General features: G+C 34.7%; 1 long non-coding RNA gene across 1 annotated transcript; it reads right to left on the bottom strand.

The window, feature by feature from the left end:
* Window positions 1–6,956: 6,956 nt before the first annotated feature.
* On the bottom strand, window positions 6,957–9,041 carry LOC144365886 (uncharacterized). The gene is made up of 2 exons (XR_013424616.1): window positions 8,927–9,041; window positions 6,957–7,063 (listed from the first exon to the last, which is right to left on the bottom strand). It is a non-coding gene; the product is annotated as an uncharacterized LOC144365886 (long non-coding RNA).
* Window positions 9,042–9,590: the final 549 nt, after the last annotated feature.

The raw sequence follows: 9,590 nt of genomic DNA on the forward strand, positions 1-9,590 counted from the left end.
TTGAAAATGAAAAAAAAGAAGAAATGATCTGATCAGAAAGAAGTGAAAAGAAAGCCTAAGTCCAATGAGGTGAGTAGGTCAGAACATCAATAGAAGATATAACCACCACCACAGAAAGTGGAAAGTGCCCTGGATGCTCTTGTAAGATGTGGTTTTTCATTCCAAACTTAAAAACAGTCTTTAATGACAATAATGAGTTATACTGTTATTCACAAAATGTGGGGCTTCAACAAAACTTCCAAAACTGCTTCCAATTCCAATAAGCATTTTGATACTAAAAGTGAAAAATATCCCTCTGTGTGTGTCTGTGTGTGTGTGTGTGTGTGTGTGTGTGTGTGTGTGTGTGTGTGTGGTGTAGACATTGCTGTGGTTTGGGAATATCCCCCAAAGACCCACATGCTAAAGGATGGGTCCGTGGAGCTACTGGGAGGTGGTGGAACTTTTAAGAGGTGGGATCTAGAGATGAAGTTGGGTCACCGTGGGCAAGTGCTTGAAGGGGACACTGGATCTTCTCCCTGTCTCTCCCTTTCAATCTGGATGCTATGAAGTGAGCAGCTTTCCTCCACCACATGCTCCTGCCATGCTACTGTGCCACTACAGTCCCGAAAGTAACATAGTCAGCCAACTAAGAACTGAGACCTCTGAAACTGTGAGCCAAACTAAATTTTTTCTTCTTTTAAGTTGATTCGCTCAGATATTTTGTCATAGGCAGGAAGATGATTAACACAGGTACATATACATTTTTATATATACATGATCATTCTATGTAATGTTTAAAAACATTATTTTAGTTGGCTCCTTTATACTTGGAAGTTTCAGAAAAAAATTAATAAACATAGAACATATCATATAGCTTTCCACCAACTGTTCTCAAAACCAACGCCATTTGAACATAAGACAGACCTTATAAAGGATCTCAAAATCATATAGAACTTTTTATGTCTGAGTTCTATTTATAGCAATGCTAAACAGTTTGGATTTATATTATACATTTTCAAAACACTTTTATTTAGTTTCTTATTTTTTTATTTCAAGAATTTCTGTGATAATTTTAGGAAATAAGTTCAATTTTTAAATTTTATAAATGGGGAAATAAGAGAATTTAAGAGATTCTTCTAATCATAGTGAACTTATGAAAGATAAGAGTTAATTTGGCTCCCATTTTATACAGTTCAGTGCTGTATTTTATGGATGATAATAAAAATCTTAATATTTCTGTATGGATTATCATGTGATTAACTATTACAATTCTTACAGCATTATTTTAAATGTTTTTTTGGAGTGTCTTGAACAAGTTCACAAAACTATTAAGTGGGTAAGATCTAAACTTATATCTTTTTATTTTAGAACTAGTGTTCAATTATTCCAGAAAGTATTTTTATCTCCATGGTATATCAAAGTTTCTCTTATGTATTTATTAAACCCATCTCTTCCAAATGATGCCGAATATTTTACATATGGAGGTGGAGCAGGACTCATAATTCATTAATTATGGGTCTTGGTCTAATAACTTATCTTATTTCTACCTCAGTTTCTCATCTATCAGTGGAGATAATTTTAGTACTCACCTCACAGTATTGTTAATACAAATAAATTGCTTAGAATCATTTATGGCACACAAAAAGTTTTTAATAAATTATTAACATCATAGAATATGTCTGTAAATAAGAGAATACAATAAATATGCAATCATGGGCAGTAATACACTTCATATAACCATCACTTATTGCCCACAGAACCCCTGTCTGGCACTATGGTAGGTGTGAGATAGCAATACATTGCCCTCAGGAACAGTTTCACACCTTCCTCTTTTGCTATATAATGAAATCACGAATAACTCAGCTTTTAGAGACAGGCCCCAAAACTCCTGAAGACAAACCACATTCACAGTAACTCATAGAGTAGCAAGAGTTTAGAAGAGGACAGCAATTTGCATATCTACTGGGCCACAGTGGTTTTCACAGCTCACTGTAGAGATATTGGTGATCATTACATAGGGCAAACAATTTATCTTCCACCAGCCTTAATGGTAAGACAAGGTTAGAATTGGCACTAACCAATGACAGCTTACTATCCTATTAGAGTGGTTTCATGCTTTATTTCTCTTAGCCAAAGGAGATACAGAAGATAAGAATATATAAGAGGTGCTATGTCAATGATCACATATTGATCGACTGAGTGATATTTAGGTTATGTATGTGTAGTTATAGCTATATTAAAATACATTGTTGCAAATCTGAAAGTACTTCATAACTTCAACCTTGTACACAGTTGTCCCCATTTTTTAATTATGCATTTTTAATTGCACAAATAGTCTTTATATATATATATATATATATAATATATTATATATATTATATATATATATCATTAGATTATAGCGGAGTAACCTATTCAGTAATAAAATGGTAAAAGAGTGATAGTAGGTACTTAGAAGGCATGAAAAAAACACATATGGAAAAATAGTGAAATGGCTAGAGTATTCTTGTCAGAATTTGCTACAATGCAGGGGGTGGAGAGAGAGAGGGAGAGGGAGAGAGAGAAAAAGAGGAGAAAGGAAGGAGGCAAATGGAAGGAAGGAGGGGGAGGAGAAACATTATATTTCCTTTTTATTTTCTAATACAGTACATTTGATAAATAACTTTTAATTATCTCTTTTCATTTGAAATATGGACAGTAAAAAAATGATTTAAATAAATTCAAGAAAACCAATAAGACAGAATATTAGGAAGCATTAATATAATGGTGTCAGAGTATATTTAATGTATACCCGGCTATATCTTTCACATCACAGGAAAAATTTAATGATAATGTTAAATGCAAAGGCAGAATATATAAACTATATACACAAAGAATATAAGTTACCTGAACTATAAAATTATATTTAAATAATAATATACACACACATGGGAAAGGTAAGAAGGAAATATACTGAAATGTTAACTAAAAAATTTCTAGATAACATTATAAATTATATTGTTTGCTACTTGTAATTTTCTAAATTATGTTTTACTTTTATAATCAGAAAACTTTAAATTGTCACTTGCTATAAATGCATCAAAGAAAACTAACACATTTAAATGATTAGAATATTTTCTCCATAAGTACAAGAAAAAAATTCTTTTCAAATTCTCCTTTCTGGGGCTGGAGTTGTTGCTCAGCGATAGAACACTTGCCTAGCATGTGCAAGACCCTGGGTTTGATCAACAACACCATATAAAAATAAATAAATAAAGGAATTGTGTCCAACTAAAACTAAAAAATAAATATTTTTTTTAAATCTACTTTCTTTGAAAAAGGATGAAAATCTCAAATATTTAACAAATGACCTTTCACATAACTTATTTTTGTTAATTTTATCCAATATTCTTTCAATAGCTTTGTGGTTTTAGATTTTCTTAATAAAAGGAAAAAGGCAAATATAAAAAATATAAAAGGCAGGGATGGGAATGTGGCTCAAGCGGTAACATGCTCGAGTGGCATGCGTGGGGCGCTGGGTTCGATCCTCAGCACCACATAAAATAAAGATGTTGTGTCCACCGAAAACTGAAAAATAAATATTAAAAAAACTCTCTCTCTCTCTCTCTCTCTCTCTCTCTCTCTCTCTCTCTCTCTCTCTCTCTCTCTCTCTTTAAAAAAAAAAGGCAAAACCTAAGCAAATAATACATTTCAATTCCTACCAATAATGTTTTTTCTAAATTTTACAAAAATTTCTAGGGCTTTATCAATTGACTTTACTCTCATGTCTCTAAATTCAAAATTGTCAATACTTAAGTTTCTTGCACCATGTGTTATGTGCGTGTTACTTCTTGCACTACAAGTGTTCATAAAACCTTTATTGAAAGGTTTAAAATTAGTCTTTTCAGAATCATACATGCCTTTACACATTCTTAACAAAAAGGGTTTTTGTTTTTGTTGTTGTTGTTGTTGTTGTTAGTTATAGATGGACACAATATCTTTATTTTGTTCACTTACTTTTATGTGGTGCTGAAGATCAAACCCAGTGCCTCACATGTGCAAGGCAAGTGCTCTGCCACTGAGCCATAACCTTAGCCCCTTAATAAAAAAAAAGTATTTTTAAAGTTAAGTAAAATAATGTTTGATATAATGTAGCAGCTTCCTTAAAAATCAACAATATGATTTCAGGCATACAGTAAAAGGGAGATATATTGATTCAATAATTATAAGATAGGGATCTTGATTTATGAGTATAAAAGGGTAAACCAGAGAGGAAACAGGGAAACAATTACAAAAGAAAGTATTTCCTTTGTAAAATTTGGAATTTTGCAAATTTTGTTTCCATATTGTGTGTGTGTGTGTGTGTCTGTGTGTGTGTGTGACATATACATTTTTGATAGAGTCGATATGGATACTGTGTCAGACTGAAAACAAAACAGAACAATCCTTATAACCTTTATACATATATATAGAAAGAGAAAGAGAGAGAGAGAGAGATACCTATTAAAGAGAGAGTATATAAAAAGAATAGGGTTGAAAATCACCTTGTGGTCAGGCTAAAAGAGTAAAAACAAAGGCTAGCATTGCACTGAAGTTAAGTGCAATGTGTTAGATACTGAAATACATTTGGACAGTAACGTTTTCCCCTTCCATTGACTTTGTCAGCTAAAGCAAATCATTGGGCACGAATTCTACTTTTAGGTAATGCGAATGGGAGAGAAAAACATGCAGAAATCACAAAGATGTAGGAATCAGAGACTCCACACTCTATCTCAGGCCATAGAAAAGCAAGCAAAGATTGTTAATCTCAGAAATCCTTTGGGAAATCCTTTGGCCTTGTGTGTTATTCTTAACTTGGGCTGCTCCTTTTTTCTTCCCACCAGAGGTTTAATTTTTCAATTTGAGGCACTATTGATATAAAGCATGCCTCATTAGCTTGTGGGAGGTAGCTGGTATTCATTAATTCAGTTCTCACTTCATTTACTTTGCACACAGTCATAATTAGCTTCCAAATAACTTAGGTACCTTCAATAGATTTATGACTACAGTTTTATTCTACATTTGCTTTTTTACTCTTTTTTAAATCCCCTTTTCTGATATCCTATAGAAGTTAAAATTTAAAAGACAAAGCTACGTTGGAGGGTGATTTGATGATGATTTGATGGCAATTTCAGTTGCCATCTATGATTAAGGGATAGAGATTTTGCTATTTCGGTAATTCACTCACCTTGAAAACTCTGATGAAAAGGCAAACAATTGAATTTTTAAACCTATCCAAAAATACTTTAAACTATAAATTTAAACAGAGAGGAATTTCTACACTCATACTATCTAAGCATCCTATTTTTATTGTTTCAATCACACTGAACACGTACATGTTACATTTGAAATACTGTTTTCGTATGGGAATTAAACTACATCAACAAAAATCAAGGCCATGAATTGATTCTGATGTTGTGGTAGATTAAAAACAAAACAAAATAATCGCAACCGTTCACAGCTGCTCCTTCCATTGCAGGTAGAACCTATTTCTCTTTCTGAATCTGGGCTTTACCAGGTGACTTCATAGGCCAAAGGACTTAAGTAAATGAGCAGTAAGCACAGACAGGAGCCTTGCCTCACATGTGCAAGATCAGCCTGCTAGAGGATAGAGATATGTAACCCAGTTTCCCTGTTCACCAAGCCCACTGCCACACTTTTGAATAAAGCCATGTGGAGCCAATCATAACCCAGCCAACCTGGCAGCTAACTAAAGCCACTAGAGTGAGCCCAGGTAAGACTATCAGGACTACCCCGCTGAGCTCAGACAAAACAGCTGACCCCAGCCCCAGCATGGTGGTACATGCCTGTAGCTCCAACTACCTGGGAGGCTGAAGTCCAGGAGTTTGGGACCAGACTGGGAAATTTAGTAAGACCACTGTGTTAAACAACAACGAACAAACAAACAACTCTTGACCCACAGAATTGTGCATAAATGACAAATATCTTTATTTTAAAACACTAATTTGAGGGTTGTTCATAACATCGCAAAGCTTATTGATGTGAATAGATTTTTTGTTTTGTTTTGTCTTACTAGAGCTTAAACCCAGGGGTGCTCTATCAGTGAGCTATATTCCCAGCCCGTTTTCAGTTGTTTATTTTGAGACAGAGTCTCATGGAGTTTCTGAGGCTGACCTCAAATTTGTGATCATCCTACTTCAGACTCCTGAGTTGCTGGGATTACAGGTATATGCCACCCTGCCCAACTTGGTTGGAATTTTTTAAATGTCAAAATAAATGTAAAGTCCCCTTCTAAACAATGACCACGACTTTAGATTCAATTAAGCAAGGACTGAAATAGCCACAGGAGAATATAAACATTGCTGTGTGATATAATTTGAATGAAACTACATACAAAGCCACTTAAAATATTTATTAGATACTCACTAAATATTCATCTTGGTAGGTAGAGTAAGACATGGAGGATAGGAAAACAAACAAGTGTGGCTGCTACCTGCAAAACTTGATCTTTCCAGAAAGGACCATCAAGAAATCTCACCTAGTTCCACAGGTACGAAACAAAAATAAACAAAATGCTTGATATTGTGGACTTCATACCATAAAGCTTCCACTCTGTACCAATAGGTGAATCTCTTAGGCATTCACAAGAGCTTATTTACTCTAACTTCATTAATAACTCTTAACAAATTGGATCATCTGGTTTCCCAAACAGGGATACTGATACAAGAGAAGAGCTGCTATAAGCAAAGGAATTGGTGGAAAACACAAACAGCAGATGCAAGAACAGAAGAACCAAGGTAACTAAAACCACTAAAAATCCCTCTCTCCTCAATGGCTCCTGGTGCCTCAGAAACATCATGCATTAATTCATATTTTCTGTGCCAACTTAGTTCTGCAAACTCCTGTTAAACCATGTGTGAATATATGCTGCTTAAAAGGTTGGGTCTGTTTTAGTCAGCTTTTTTCTCTGCTGTGACCAAAAGATGTGAGAAGGCCAATTTCAGAGGAGGAAAAGTTTATTTAGGAGCTCATGGTTTCAGAGGTCTCAATCCACAGATGGCTGAATCCATTTCTCTGGACCCAAGGTGAGGTGAAGCAGGACATCCTGGCAAAAGAGTGTGGAAGAAGAAAGTGGCTCAGGACATGCAACCAGGAAATAGGGAGCATTTTCTTCTCACCAAGGGCAAAATATATACCCATATATACCAAATATATACATATATATATACCATGCTTCAATGACCCACCTCCTTCAGCCATACCCTACCTGGCTACAATTATCATCCAGTTAATCTCTATCAGAGCATTAAATTAATGCACTGATTAGGTTAAGACTCTCATAACCCAATCATTTTACCTTTAATCTGTCTTGTGTTGTCTTACACATGACCATTTGGGGACATCAAATATCTAAACCATAACAGGGACCCCCAAAAGGGGGGGGGAAGTAACAACCTAATTCAAAACAAAGAAAATTTCTCCAAACAAGATATAAAAGTGACCAAGAAGCACTTTAAAACATGCTCACTGGCACCATTACTAGGGAAATGTGAACCAAAACCACAATGAGAAACCACTTCATTACCATTAGAATGGTTATCATTCAAAAAAGCAGAAAATAATAAATGTTGACAAGGATATGGAAAAATTGAGGCTCTTGCATTTTGCTACTGGAGCCTCAAAACAGTACAGCCACTGTCAAGAGAGAATGGTAGTTCCTTAAAAAATTAAAAACAGATTTATCACAGGACCCACAATTTTACCTCTGAGTATATACACATAAGAATAGAAAGTAGGGACTCAGTTAGTTATACACCAATGTTTACAGCAACATTATTGACAGTCCAAAAGGTGGAAGAAACCCAAAAGTCTGCTAACAGATGAATAATCAAAATGAAGTTTAATGGCTAGGGAATGGAGCTCAGCGGTGAAGCACTTGCCTAGCATGCCAAGCAACAAATACAAAAAGGAAAAAAAAAATGTATCTTTCTAATTCAAGTATGGAGTATACAGAACGAGGGAAATTGAGGGATAAGAGGAAATGCTGTTCTTATTATAAAAAGCCATAAAAGCTCGCAAAGAAATTAGTGCACAATATAATCTAAAATTGTATCTACCCACTGAAATTTTCTTTTGCAGATCAAGGGAATAATATGATTTTTAAATAAAATAATTTTAGCAATATGCACATCACATGGAAGAGGGGAAATACAGTCAGAGACTGCTGGGTGTTGCTAAGTAGTCCTTGAATGAGATGGTAACAACTCAAACTAGATTTATGGTGTTAGGGAGGAATTTGAGATGAAGAATATAAAAAAAATACATTCCAAAGGAAAATATTGGAGTAGGAGATTTATTGGAGTTAGGAAAAGTATATATATATCCCACCTTGCTGACAGACCATGTAAGTGTAGAATTAAGATAGGAAGATAGTCTAATTATAAGCCTGGACATTGGGTAGAAAAAAAGATCACAGATCAGAATTTAAAGCAAGACTATGCATTATGAGAAGGAAGTTGGAAAGTACCCAAGAGCATGATATTAGAACTACCATATCTCAGTTCCTATACACATCAATATCAGGGCTTCTCTTATTCCTTCTTTAAAGAAGAGAAAACTGAGACTGAAAACATATATGACTTGTTCAATATTCAGTAGAGGAGAACACTGCCACTTTAGGAGTAAAGAAGTGCAAATGAAACAGAAAGCTCTATGTTTTCATGCCAGAATGGTCACAGCTCCAAATCATTGTGACATAGAACAGAAGCATAAGCTCAAAATAAATTAAATATATTAATAGCAATTTACAAAAATCCCATAGTATATCTCATAGTGATCCCCAATTTTAAGTTTTTCTCAGGAATTTAGGTAAAATGACACGGAGCAGGTGTGTCCCATCAGCTTTCTGTCGCTATGTCAAAACACCTGAGAGAAACAACCTAAAGGAGGAAAGATTTATTTGGCTTACAGTTTGAGAAGTTTCAGTCCATGGTTTCCTGTGACTCCGTTAATTCTGGGCCCATGGTAAGGCAGAACCTTATCGTAGATAGGGTGTGGCAGAACAGAGATGCTTACCTCAAAGTGACCTGGAGCAGAGAAAGAAAGAGGTGGAGATGTGGGACAAAATAACCTGATTCAAGGCATACCCTCAATGACCTACTTTCACCAACTAGGCCCCACCTCCTAAAATTTTGACTACTTCCCAATAGCACCACCAGCTGGCCCTTCAACACATGAGCTTGTGGGGACACTCCAGATGCAAACCATAATAGTACAGTATGTTGAAAATTGGCCATTGTCTAGCTAATGCATCTTCAATTTTCAAGATAGCATACTAAAATAAAATATGTTTAATTTAATGTGTGTTTTATCACTAATTAAATAAGGTAGAATTGTAATCTTAATTTTACTACCTAAATATAATTTAGGATGCAATAAAATTCTGAAACTCAGAATGTAATCTTTCTGAATAAAGATACAGTTTATATGTTGTGTTCTAAGAATGTTGACTAATTGCTTCTGAACTACATTGTCTCCTTTATTCTTGTCTAATTATTAAATGCATTAATGTGCACCAAGACAATTCAGACATTTTTTAATGAACCCAGACTGTGGAAACAAAATTGTATTAG

The sequence above is a fragment of the Ictidomys tridecemlineatus genome, chromosome 8 (assembly GCF_052094955.1).
Source record: "Ictidomys tridecemlineatus isolate mIctTri1 chromosome 8, mIctTri1.hap1, whole genome shotgun sequence".
NCBI lineage: Eukaryota > Metazoa > Chordata > Mammalia > Rodentia > Sciuridae > Ictidomys > Ictidomys tridecemlineatus.